The sequence below is a fragment of the Martes martes genome (assembly GCF_963455335.1).
Source record: "Martes martes genome assembly, chromosome: 7".
NCBI lineage: Eukaryota > Metazoa > Chordata > Mammalia > Carnivora > Mustelidae > Martes > Martes martes.
In genome coordinates, this window is record NC_137894.1 from 139113376 (window position 1) to 139124729 (window position 11354).

At 50.2% G+C, this 11354-nt stretch overlaps 1 long non-coding RNA gene across 1 annotated transcript; it reads left to right on the forward strand.

Moving 5' to 3' along the window:
• The first annotated feature begins 3481 nt into the window (after positions 1 to 3481).
• LOC308346522 lies at positions 3482 to 7347 on the forward strand. The gene is made up of 3 exons (XR_013967192.1): positions 3482 to 3653; positions 5504 to 6124; positions 6723 to 7347. It is a non-coding gene; the product is annotated as an uncharacterized lncRNA (long non-coding RNA).
• The last annotated feature ends 4007 nt before the right edge of the window (positions 7348 to 11354 follow it).

Genomic DNA, 11354 nt, shown 5'->3' on the forward strand with positions numbered 1-11354 from the left:
TAAATGTTGAAAGGCAACAATCCAAATTTCTCTCTCAAGAACTGGGAGAGGAAGATAGAAAATTAAACCCAAAGAGAGTGACAGGAGTGGATGCTAAAGACTCTGGGGTCTGTCCTCTCCTGGGATCTGCAGAGAGGCACTGCCTTGGGGAGGCTGGGTGAGGCTGGGGCGGGAGGGGGGGGGCGGGCAGATAGTCTGCCCAGCAAGACTGCTGACTCAGTGTCAGTTCCAGCCACCTTCTGTCTTCTGCCCATTATCCTTTTCTGCCAAATATTCTCGCTAACCTAGTACATATGGTTTTAATTTACATTTCCCTGATTTCTAAGAAGGTTGAGACTCTATTCCTAGGTTTGGAGCCTCACGCAGTTTCTCTTCCATGAATTCAAGTTCAGATCTTTTCCCCATTTTCCTATTCATGGTCTTTCTTTTTCCTTTCCTTTTTTTTTTTTTTTTTTTTTCTTCTCTCTTTTGAGAGAAGGAGTATGAGCAGGGCAGGGAGGGGCAGAAGGAGGGAGTGAGAGAGAATCTTAAGCAGGCTCTACACCCAGAGCAGAGCCCAACACAGGGCTCCAACTCACATCTCCATCTCAGATGTGATCTCATATCTGAGATCAAGACCGGAGCCAAAATCAAGAATCAGAAGCTTAACCAACTGAGCCACCCATGCACCCCATTCATGGTCTTTTCTTCCTCTGATTTGTAGACGTTCTTCTATTGTAGCCTTTGTTTGTTGTATGTATTGTTGTATGTATTGCAAATACCTTCTGCTGGTTGGTAACCTATCTTTCCACTTCTTTTAGGGTACCTTTCACTCAACAGAAGACTCTCATTTTCGGGTGGTTGAAGGTATGAGTATTTCCCCATGGTTTTTCTTATGGGTTTGTTTTAAAAGTTTTTCTACATCCCCCAGGTCATGAAGATGTTCTATCATCATTTCTTCTAAATGTGTTCAAGTTTCTCTTTTCCCATGGAGCTCATAATCCTCCTGGAAATTATTTTGGGGGTCATGCAAGGCTGATTCCATTTTTACAGTGGATGAAATGAAGGCTCAGGCTGGTGAACGGGCTTTTCAGGCTGTAAATGGCTGAGTCTGCAATCAATATTTGATTGACTCATGGCCTTCCTCCTCCACCCCACTGCCCCCTTCCAGAAGCCTCCAGTCAGAGCCATACTCAGGTTTCGATCCTGACCTGGGTGCTGGGAACACAGCCTTCAGTGGGACCCAAGCCTCCCTTGGAAAAGCTCAGTGTGATGGGGTCTGAACATGTGCTCTATCACAGGGAGCGCCTGGATGATGGGTTCCCCAAGGCCAAGAACTGCAAAAGCAAGCACAGGGCTAGCGGAAAGCCCAGAGGCGAGGCTGGGGAAACCCTGCCCCAAAAGCCAAGACAGCACCAGGAAACGTGCTCATTCCCTAGTTACAAGTGAGCAAAACAACCTTGGAAAATCAAAGGAACCAGCCCAGAGTTACATATAAGAGGAAAGGAGCAAAAGTGATATTGGAAGTCAGGCCAGTGGAAATGAAGTCTGATCTGTCTTGTTCTTTTGGCGTCATTATGCAGAGAGAAAGAAGAAAGCAGCAAGGACACTGGGCAGCAGCTGTGGGCGGCCCACCCACCCCAGCTGCTGGAACCCCATCCCCAGCTGGGGGCCTCTGCAGCCGGAATTTCTGGGTCCCACGGTGCCCTGCCGCCATACAGGAGTTCCCGCCTTTCCCAGCAATGCCCAGCCGCACCAGCTGCAGCCAGATGTTTCAGCAACCCACCCCCAACACACACACACACACACACACATACACACACGTGCACACACATGCCCTCCCCTGATGCCTGGTGCTGGAGCCCCACCCCCCAGCAGACCTCCGCTCCAGCACCCTGCACACTGAGCTCAAATTTCAGAATCTTTGCCCCTCAGCTCGTCCTTCTACCCCACTGTCAGGGCTGCTGTGTGGCCAAGGCTGGGTGACCCCAGAGGCAGAGCAGATATGCACCCAGGGACACACACCAAGCTCGACTTCAGGAAGATTATCAGAATTTTGCTATCAGAAAACCTAACCAGAAGAAATTATAAATCTCACCGTCCAACTAAGCTCTGTGTCGGTATGCAAAATCAAATGCGAATTTGGATGACACGGGGCCACGGCACTCATTCTCTGGCCTCAGCCTGGATCTCAGAAGAAGCTGCACTTGGCACTCATGGTGGCTCAGCCCACGGGGAAGTTTCCCCACCCCAGTTCTGGCATGTTCTCTTTCTCTTTTTCTCTGACCCTTCCTTCCTGTCTCTCTCCTTCTCTCTCATCCCCACTCCGAGCTACACATAATCATCTCCAACCCTACAACACTTCACATTTGGCAAAAAGCACTTCAGGTTCAAAGTGATTAGAGGTTGAAGATCCGTCGTTTAAAATTTAAATTAAACCAATTAAAATTACAGGGGCGCTTCACATGTTTTAAGCAAATAATTATTTTTTACAAACAGATCCGAGAGGTTGGGCCGAGCCAAGTATTAACAGGAGTGAGACATCGCCAGCGGCTGACCTCTAGGCCCCAAATCCCAGGCCCTGCTCAGGTGTCCCACTGCAGCTCCCCCCAATTCTGGAACAAGACAGGGGCCCCCCTCCCCTACAGCCGTACTCCTGTTCACTCCCACAACCAATCAGGGCCCTAGGCCTGCCCTTCAAGGTCCCCCAAACAGTGGGACTCAAAGCACTCCTCTGGGACTTCCAGCACGTGGACGTGGGGCCTAGCAGAGGGGAAGTAGACCTCAGGAGGGTCACCAGAATGCAAAGAGGACCTCGTGTTTATCTAGCATGTTTTTGTGTGTGGACACAAGAATGAAACTGCAACATCCCTGCCCTTGAGGGGCTCAGCCCAGTGGAGGAGAAAAAATATAAATGGCAGGACAGGACTGTAAGTAATACAGAAGACTGCAGGAGGTACTAGAATAAAATAAAGATGAGCGGCGTTACCCTCTGGGGTCCTCTGGGCTGGCCTAACAGAGAAAGGGCTTCGTAAGCTGGGGTTTGCAGGATGAATAGGAGTTTTCAGGAAGCCAAAGAGCACAAAGACATTCAAAAGACTACTACTGCCAAAGCCCATGGCATGGTGTTCCTGCTACGGCATGATGAAATGCAGCGTGAGACCCTCAAGTAACCTGCTCTTACCAAGTTGGAAACTCAGTCCGAATGGTTGGAAGATCCTCCCTGAGGTGACACCGCTAGAAGATAGCAGTTCAAGTCCAGGGCTTCCGCTAACGTCCCAGGGACTTTCCTTTCCCCCTTTGTTGATATCCAAGGCCAGAGATCAGTGCTTTGTGCCTTTTGTTTCCTCTTCTTCGTCTTTATTTCTGGCCCAGCTGCAGCTTGGGATCAAAAACCAGCGAACCCACCCTCCGACCTACCCCTGCCTGACAGCGTCGCCTCCCGCCACCCCAGGCCCACGCCCAGCGCGGGGGAGGGGAGCTGCTTGCCGGCCCGGGAGGCAGCTGGAAGAGAGGACGAGAGAAAATAGTTCACGGTCTGTGTGGCAAGGGGAGACAGGCCGCCCAGCTGCGGCCAGCAGAGCCAGGAGGCCAAGCCCAGCCCAGACATTTCAAAAACAAACCTGGATCCAGCTTTCCATCTCCCCAGGCGGGCCCTGCCCTCCAGGAGGAAGGTAACTACAGCCGCTCGGGCTCCTGTCTTCGGGCATCCTTGGTTTGCCGTTTGCCTTTCTGCTAATTAGGTTTCCGAGACCAGAACCCAGGCGGTTTCCTGTGCTCAGCCTGGCGAAATATGTGCGGTGGGTGTTTATTTAGAAATATTCCCAAAAAGGGATAGTGGTTGGGAGCAGGCAGTGGCAGGGTGGGGGAAGTATTTGGTATAAATAAGAACTTTCCCTTGGGCTGGGGGCCAGGGGGAACGGGGAAGCAATTATTCGTGGCCCGAGTTTCTGCTGGAGTTGGTGAAGTTTTAGGAAGAGATAGCACTGCTGGTCACACGACGGTGTGACTGGATTGGATATTACTGAATTGTGTACTGAGGAATGGTTAAAATGATCAATACGATGTTATGGATATTTTACCACAGTAACAATAAGCTCCTGGGATGTCTTGTAAATGGATGAGAAGTAAAGACAGATAATCATTTTTTTTAAAAAAGACAGTTATCTTCAGTGATAATTATTTTATCAGTGGGGACAAAGGGGGAAACACGTCTATGCTCTTGGAAGGTTCTTGACTTATTGGCCTATTGGGGAAATGGAGGCAAGTAGCTTTTGGACAGTCTGGGGGGGTGGGGGGTGGGCACGAAGTGATGTCGTCTCTAAAACACCTACACGCTCGGGGGACATGTGTTCAACCCGAAGGTCTGCGAGGCTGTTTTCTTTCCAGGAAGAGACTGATTATCTGTGTCCAGGTGGTGAGGACCTGAGCTCCTGGGCCCTTCCTTAGAGCCACGTCCCTGGCCACGGACTAGAGAGGAGGTTGTAGAAGGCTTCACTTGGTCACAGTGGCGCAGGGTAGAGAAGTGGGCACAGCCTCAACAAATGGGAAGCCCTCATTTCGATCCCCACCTCGTTTCGATCCCCACCATGGTCTGACCGTGCAGGACACCCTCATCTTCTGAATGTGGCCAAAATCCTTGCATGGTAGGAGCCAACCCTTGTGTGTGCATGTCCCTAGCACACAGTAGGTGTCCAACACCTGCTTCTCTCTCGGTGTTCTCGGAGGAACCCTGTGCCCACCTGAGCCACAGTTTGTTCTTGCGGACTGACAGGGACTCTCACGGAAGCTGCAGCCGGCAGGAGTCAGTGGCCGAATGCAAGCCTTGCTCTCTTTCCTTCCAGTGAGCTGTGTGGTTTTGTACCCAGGGGCTGCAGATGGGAGGAGAAGGGGACATGAAATCAAGAGCAAACCACTGCTAGAAAAAAAAATTTTTTGAGTAAAAATAAAGTAAAATAATTTTTAATTTTTTAATTAAAAAAAAGAAAGAAAGAAAGAAAGAAAAGAGCAAGCCGCCACTGGGGAGCCCCTCCAGTCCTAGGTAGTGAAGGGCTGGTGCAGCTTGCCGGAGCGCAGGGCTTTGAGAGTATGGAGGTCGACCAGTAGGCTGCAAGGGCCTTTTCCTCCGTACACAGGAACTGTGGGCTCAGGAGGATGACAGTCTGTCCTGCCCAGTTCAGGTTATGCTAGAATCAGGGGGTCACATTATCCCAAAGACCCTCCTCTTCTACCCACACCCCAAAATAAGCTAACTCTTTTTCAGCCAAGACCATTTCCCTTACTTAAAGAGAGAAGACAGGGACCATTTTGGAAATTCACAGAGGAACCTTTTCAGACACTGTCACCCACCGCCTCTGAGTAAGAGAGTTCAGAGAGAGGCTACCCCCTGCACAGTGTTTCTCGGTCTCATGTAGGTTAGGAGACCTTTTATCCATGGTGTCTTGTAGGACTCATGTTCTAGGGACATATTTTGGGAGCTGTGTCCTGCCTATTCCCTAAGAAGCCTACTAACTTCTTCCCGTAGATGCAAGCAACCTTGAAGCTGAAGTTCTTGGAGCCTCAGTTTTAACATCTGTAAAATGGGTATCATGCATCATGTCCACCTAGACCACTGCTGCTGGGATAAAGGAAAATACTTCTTGGAACATGCAGGACGGGGTTGCCCATAGCTCTCGGGGGAAATAACAAAGCACCACCTTTTTTTTTTTTTTTTCCCACCCATTACATACCACTCTTACTTACTTATATACACATTCAACAAACATTTACTACCTGACGGAGTGAGAAAGCTGTAATTACTGCTTTTTGTTGTCACTGCTGTTTGGTTTGAGATGCTGTCTGTGAGGATGGACTGAGCTTGCCTGGTAGCCCCCAGCAAATTGGTTCCAGAGCCAGAATCAGGACCCCAGCCCCTCTGAGCCCAAAGGCTGCCTTTCTCCACCGCACCAGCTGGCACGGGCTCCCACAGCTGGCTCTGCAGTGCTATGAGGAGGACAGTGTGGGTGAAATCAAAGTTCCTTCTCCAAGGAAGTCACAGCTCCATGGAGACATAGAAATCTCTGTGGGAGCCTGGGAAGGACCAACCGAAGTGGACAGGGAGGTTTGGAAGACCCAGAAGCAAAGGGGCTCCTTCAGGGACAAAAAGGTGAGTAAGGGGTGGCACCTGGGTGGCTGAGTCAGTTCAATGTCTGCCTTCAGCTCAGGTCATGATCTCAGTCCTGGGATCAAGTCCCGTGTCGGGGGTCGGCGGCGGTGGGGGGGGGGGGTCCTTGCTCAGCGGGGAGCCTGTTTCTCCCTCTCCCTCTGCCCCTCCCCCCAGCCCCCCAGCCCCGCTGGTTCTCTCTCTCTGTCTCTCTCAAATAAATAAGTAAAATCTCTTTTTCTTCTTTTAAATGTGAGTAAGGAAGGGAAGTGGGGGAAGCGCAGCCAGAAGCGCCAGCTAGTCCCTCACCGGGAGGGGCAAGGATGGGGCTGGACACGGCAGGCACCAGGCTTTGTGGGTCTCTGATCCTGGTTTTCTGAATATTCTGAACTCATCTAAATACTGTGGGGAGAACAGTATGTGGAATGTTAAAATGGTGCAGCCACCTTGGAAAAGAGTCTGGTAGCTCCTGAAACGATTAAAAGGCTTGCCACACGATCCAACAACTCTACTTCTAGGTGTATCCCCAAGAGAAATGAAAACATACGTCCACAAAAACATGTGTACGAATGTTAATAGAAACATTATTCATTGTAACCAGAAAGTGGAAACAACCCAATGTCCATCACCTGACGACTGGTGAATACGGTATGGTCTATCCGTACGCTGGCGTATTCCTCAGCCGCACAGAGGAATGGAGATCGGACACACGGTACAGCATGGACACACTTTGAAAACATCATGCTGAGTGAAAGAAGCCAGCCATGAAAGACTGCATATGTGATTCTATTTATACAAAAAAAGTCCAGAATAGGGAAATCCATTAAAAGAAAGTAGATGAGGGGTTGCATGGGGCTGGGAGAAGAGGAAGGTGGGATTGGGTGATCGTGGGATGAAATGTTCTTCAATGGATGCTGCTGATGGTTGTACTTATCTGTGAATATACTAAAAGCCATTAAATTGAAAACTTTAGGGGCACCTGAGTGGCTCAGCGGGTTAAAGCCTCTGCCTTCAGCTCAGTTCATGGTCTCAGGGTCCTGGGATCGAGCCCCACATCAGGCTCTCTGCTCAGCGGGGAGCCTGCTTCCTCCTCTCTCTCTGCCTGCCTCTCTGCCTACTTCTGATCTCTGTCTGTCAAATAAATAAATAAAATCTTTTTAAAAAAATTGAAAACTTTCAATGGCTACCTTGTATGGCATGTGAATTACATGTCAATAAAGCTGGTTAAAAAGATCGTACAGAGCCATCCAATACTTTGTATCTTAGCTTAGTTAAACCTGACCTGAACAAGGGGAGGTTGACTTTATTTCCCATTTTACAAATGAGGAGAAGAAGGTTCAGAGAGGTTAAGTGACTTGACCACAGTCAGAGCTAGCAGAGCTAGCTCACTCCAGTCCAGCCCGTGCTCCCAAGTCCCAGCTTCTCCCAGGACGTTCCCTGCAGTGATGTGGGGCTGTTCCATCCTGCAGGCCTCCCCAGCCCCAGAGGGCCAAGGCCGGGGTGCTTCACCACACGCCCCCGAATCCGTTCAGTCGCTCTGTCTACCTGGAGCTCCACTTTCCTGCTGCTCCTTCCCCCCAACCCCCACCAGTGTTTCCCACCATGGGCAACACGGCCAGGGCAGGTTCTGCTTCTAGCCCCGTCTTTAACTTCAAAGGCAATTTCCGCTCCAAATATTTATGGCAAAATACAGAGAGCACCTTCTTTCACTGGGGCCCGTGTTTGAAGCCATTTTCCCAGCGTGCACGTATTTGATAGTCAAATCTCTCTGAGGGCACATTAAGATCTTGTGGCTGCTGGCGCCCTACCCTGCCACCCACCTGTGCACACAGGTCACCAAGAGCCCCACCAACCTTCACGTGGTAGCCCTTCCACGATCTTCTAAGAGGCCACGCCCAGTGTGTTCAGACGCTGACTCTCCCATGGGTCTGGGCGCACCACGGTAGGGTCCTAGGCAAGGTGTCCTCTCCGTGATGGACGCTCATCTTTGGGTGAGACAGATTCAGGGACAGCCATTGGAAATCCAGCTGTGCAACCTCGAGCAAATCACCTCCCCTCACTAAGGCCATTCCTTTAACTGGAAAGTGGGGACAATAACAGTAACTTCAGGATTTTACAAGATCATTTTGTAAGGGGCTTAGGGCTTAGGCGAGTGCACAGTGAAAACTCAAGAAGTATTAACTAGTATTACCTCCTCCTCTTTCCCTCCTTCTCCTGCCCCACCTCCTCCTTCCTTTTCTTTTCTCCATGATTAAACACAGAATTCTGCAAATAAAAATAGTTTTACTACATACCCCATCATCCACATGAGGACCTCCACTCCTTGGAGGACCCTGCAGCTCAGGCATTTTTAGACCCTCAAGAGAGAGAGAAAACTAAGGCTCAGAGAGGGGTAGTCGATTGCCCAAGGTCACACAGCTCAACACGGTCAGCTGATTCAGAAGCCCAAGCTCATTCACTATAGCCCTGCTGTGTCCCTCTCCCCAAAGGCAACCACAGGGAGTCAGACTTAAAAGTGACCGTAGTGCACAAATGATCAATCAATCTTTTGAGTCTTGGAACATATTTATATCATGAATTGCCAATGAGGGTTTGGGGGACGCTAAAATCAGGACTGTCAGCACATTCCTGTGGTGGGGAAAGTCAGCCCCCGCAGATGACACAGCTAAGCACGGCCCCACCCTGCTCCCCACCCACCCCACTCCACCAATGTGGCTGGGTCAGGTCGGGCGGAGCCAGGCCAGTGCCTCAGGGGGCCCTGGAAAGAGCATCCAACCCCAAAGGATTCTTCAGGCAAGGTGGCCTCGGTCCAAGGAATTGACCAAGTGCCCCTCCCCAGTCTCTGCTCGTTCAAGATTGCATTTCTGAGGACTGGTCAGGACAAGGTTGGAGGAGCATTGCCAGTTCCCCTTGGGCTTTGGGCATGCAATGGAAAGAAAGCTCTCAGGCCCTGGAAGGCAGGGGTGGGACCTCTCACGTAAGAAGATTCCCAGCACCCAGCAGGGCGGTGAGATCTACAGGTGTGCAGTTCAGGCAGGGCGCCAGCCTGTCCTTCTACCAGGGCCAAGCCCTGAGGACAAAGGCTCAAAGGGGACAGCAGAACATCCCAGAACAGAGGTGCAGTCACGCGATTTGGAGTCAGACCCCTCTGTAAATTTGACTCCGCTGCATGGGAAGTCTGTTAGGGACTTGACCTCTGAGACTGGGTCCCTTTCCCGGTACGAGGGGGTCGGTGATGACCACTCCCCTCCCACCCAGCCCCGGGCTTGTTCTAGGGAAAGGAGACCATCCGTTCATTCAACATTCTGTCCCCGTGGCTTTACCATGGGCTGGGGACACTCCACCAAATGCTGGGAAAGTGGTACTGACTCAGGCATTTCATCCTTGGTTTGAGAACCACACACTCTGCCCGACTCACTTTCCCTGCAGCCGCAAATTCACCTGCTCGCCCGCTCACTCACTCAGAAAGTTACTCATTCTCTCGTGTCCGACGTTTCTTGAAGTGCCCAGGCCCGGCATGACGTTCACTCCCCCCAGACTCCACTCAGTCATTCGCTCATGCATTTACTCATTTATCTGTTCATTCAACAGACATATTAAATACCCCAGCGTTTTAGGCAAAAGCATGTCTCAACCTAGAATTTCCTTATGAATGAATGAATTCCAAGCGAAGGGAAAATTGGAACTACAGTTCTTCCTACATATATCTCAGCAAACGAAACAGTAGCGGGCTGGAGTGGGTGAATTTTGAACTCGTAAATTCTGGCTTTAGGAGGTCTTATACCCAAACACCTGCTACGATTCTGCCTCTTGACACAGTGGCCCCGACTGCCACCTTCTCTTCCCAAACAGGGAGCCACATAAGAAATTCTTCTTGAACTGAAAACCAACACCAGAATGTCCCGTTTACAGGTACGACTGTAATGAGGACGCAGAGAGGGCCATTGCCCTCGGGAAGACGGGGTTGCCCCAAAATAACTTAATGGTTGCAATGAGTAGGAACAAACAAGATCCTCATGTCTTAAAAAAAGTTTTTAAATCATCATAATAATCACATTCGCCACCTGTATCTGAGTCAGCACACCCAATTTTAAAGTCAGATGCTGTGGCCTAAAGGCTCAAGGATCCAATGCTAAAAATACAGACAGAAGCTGCAGAGTCAAAAGGCCAGACATCCCAATCTGTCACCCTTTCCACGCTGATAAATTATGTACAGCCCTTGGACAGATACGCCCAGAGGCCTGAGGTCCTGTCTAAGAGTCGGATCCTCACCAGTCAACCTGGGGCCCTGCTCTCCCAGCCATCCGCTCCCCCCACCCCTCAGCCGGCCCCTCCCTACCTGCTGTCTCCTTTGGGCAGACCAGGTGTGCTCCGTGATGGATGGCCCGATGGGCCCCTCCGTCCTGGAGGCAGATGAATCCTGGTGGCGGGAAGCACCCACCAGGTCTTTGACAGACGGCAGGCAGGTCAAAACTGGAAATGAGCCTGTCTTGGGGGGACGTGCGTTTTATTTGAGTGCAGGGGCTCCTTCCCAGCTTCTTTCCTGACCACACCCTGCTCCCCCACCCTCTCATTCCTCCCCACCCCTGTTCCTACCTCCTTGGGGCCCTAAGTGCATGGGGCACGTGAGTGAGAGCCACATTTTAGCCAAAGGGCAATAGAAAAGAACCAAGTTTCCTCCATTTCAGAAGACATCTCTGTGATCTGAAGAGGAAATCGGAAGGGTGCCATGTCTCCAAGTAGCTTCTTATTAATTCAGAAAGACAGTTGCAAGTCATTTAAAAGGAGACACAGAATCTTTAATAAATTTAATCCACGTCTGATTACAAAGGAAGAAAGTGTGCACTTGCTCTCTCTCTCATGTTACAGGGCTGGAATATGGCAATAACTGTTCAATCTGATTTTTAAAAAAATAAGATTTGCTAAAGGTCAATGTATCTCCTGGCCACATATGCAGCAACATTCAAATTTCCCCAGCCCAAGAATAAAAAGATTCTGTCATTAAAAATAAAAGCGTAAGGACATCTCTCAAGCCCATGGGGGATTTTAGAAAGAGGAGACATTTCGTTATCAACGCGCAATCATGAGATTTTTAAGCGGTATCTCTAATCTGCCTCCCCTACCCCCTCACCCCCTCCTCCCCTCACAACCCCCCCCCCTTCACAGCAAGGTCTTTTTATCCTTCCAATTTTGCATCTAAAGATGAGGTGAATACCATTAGCTCAATTCAACC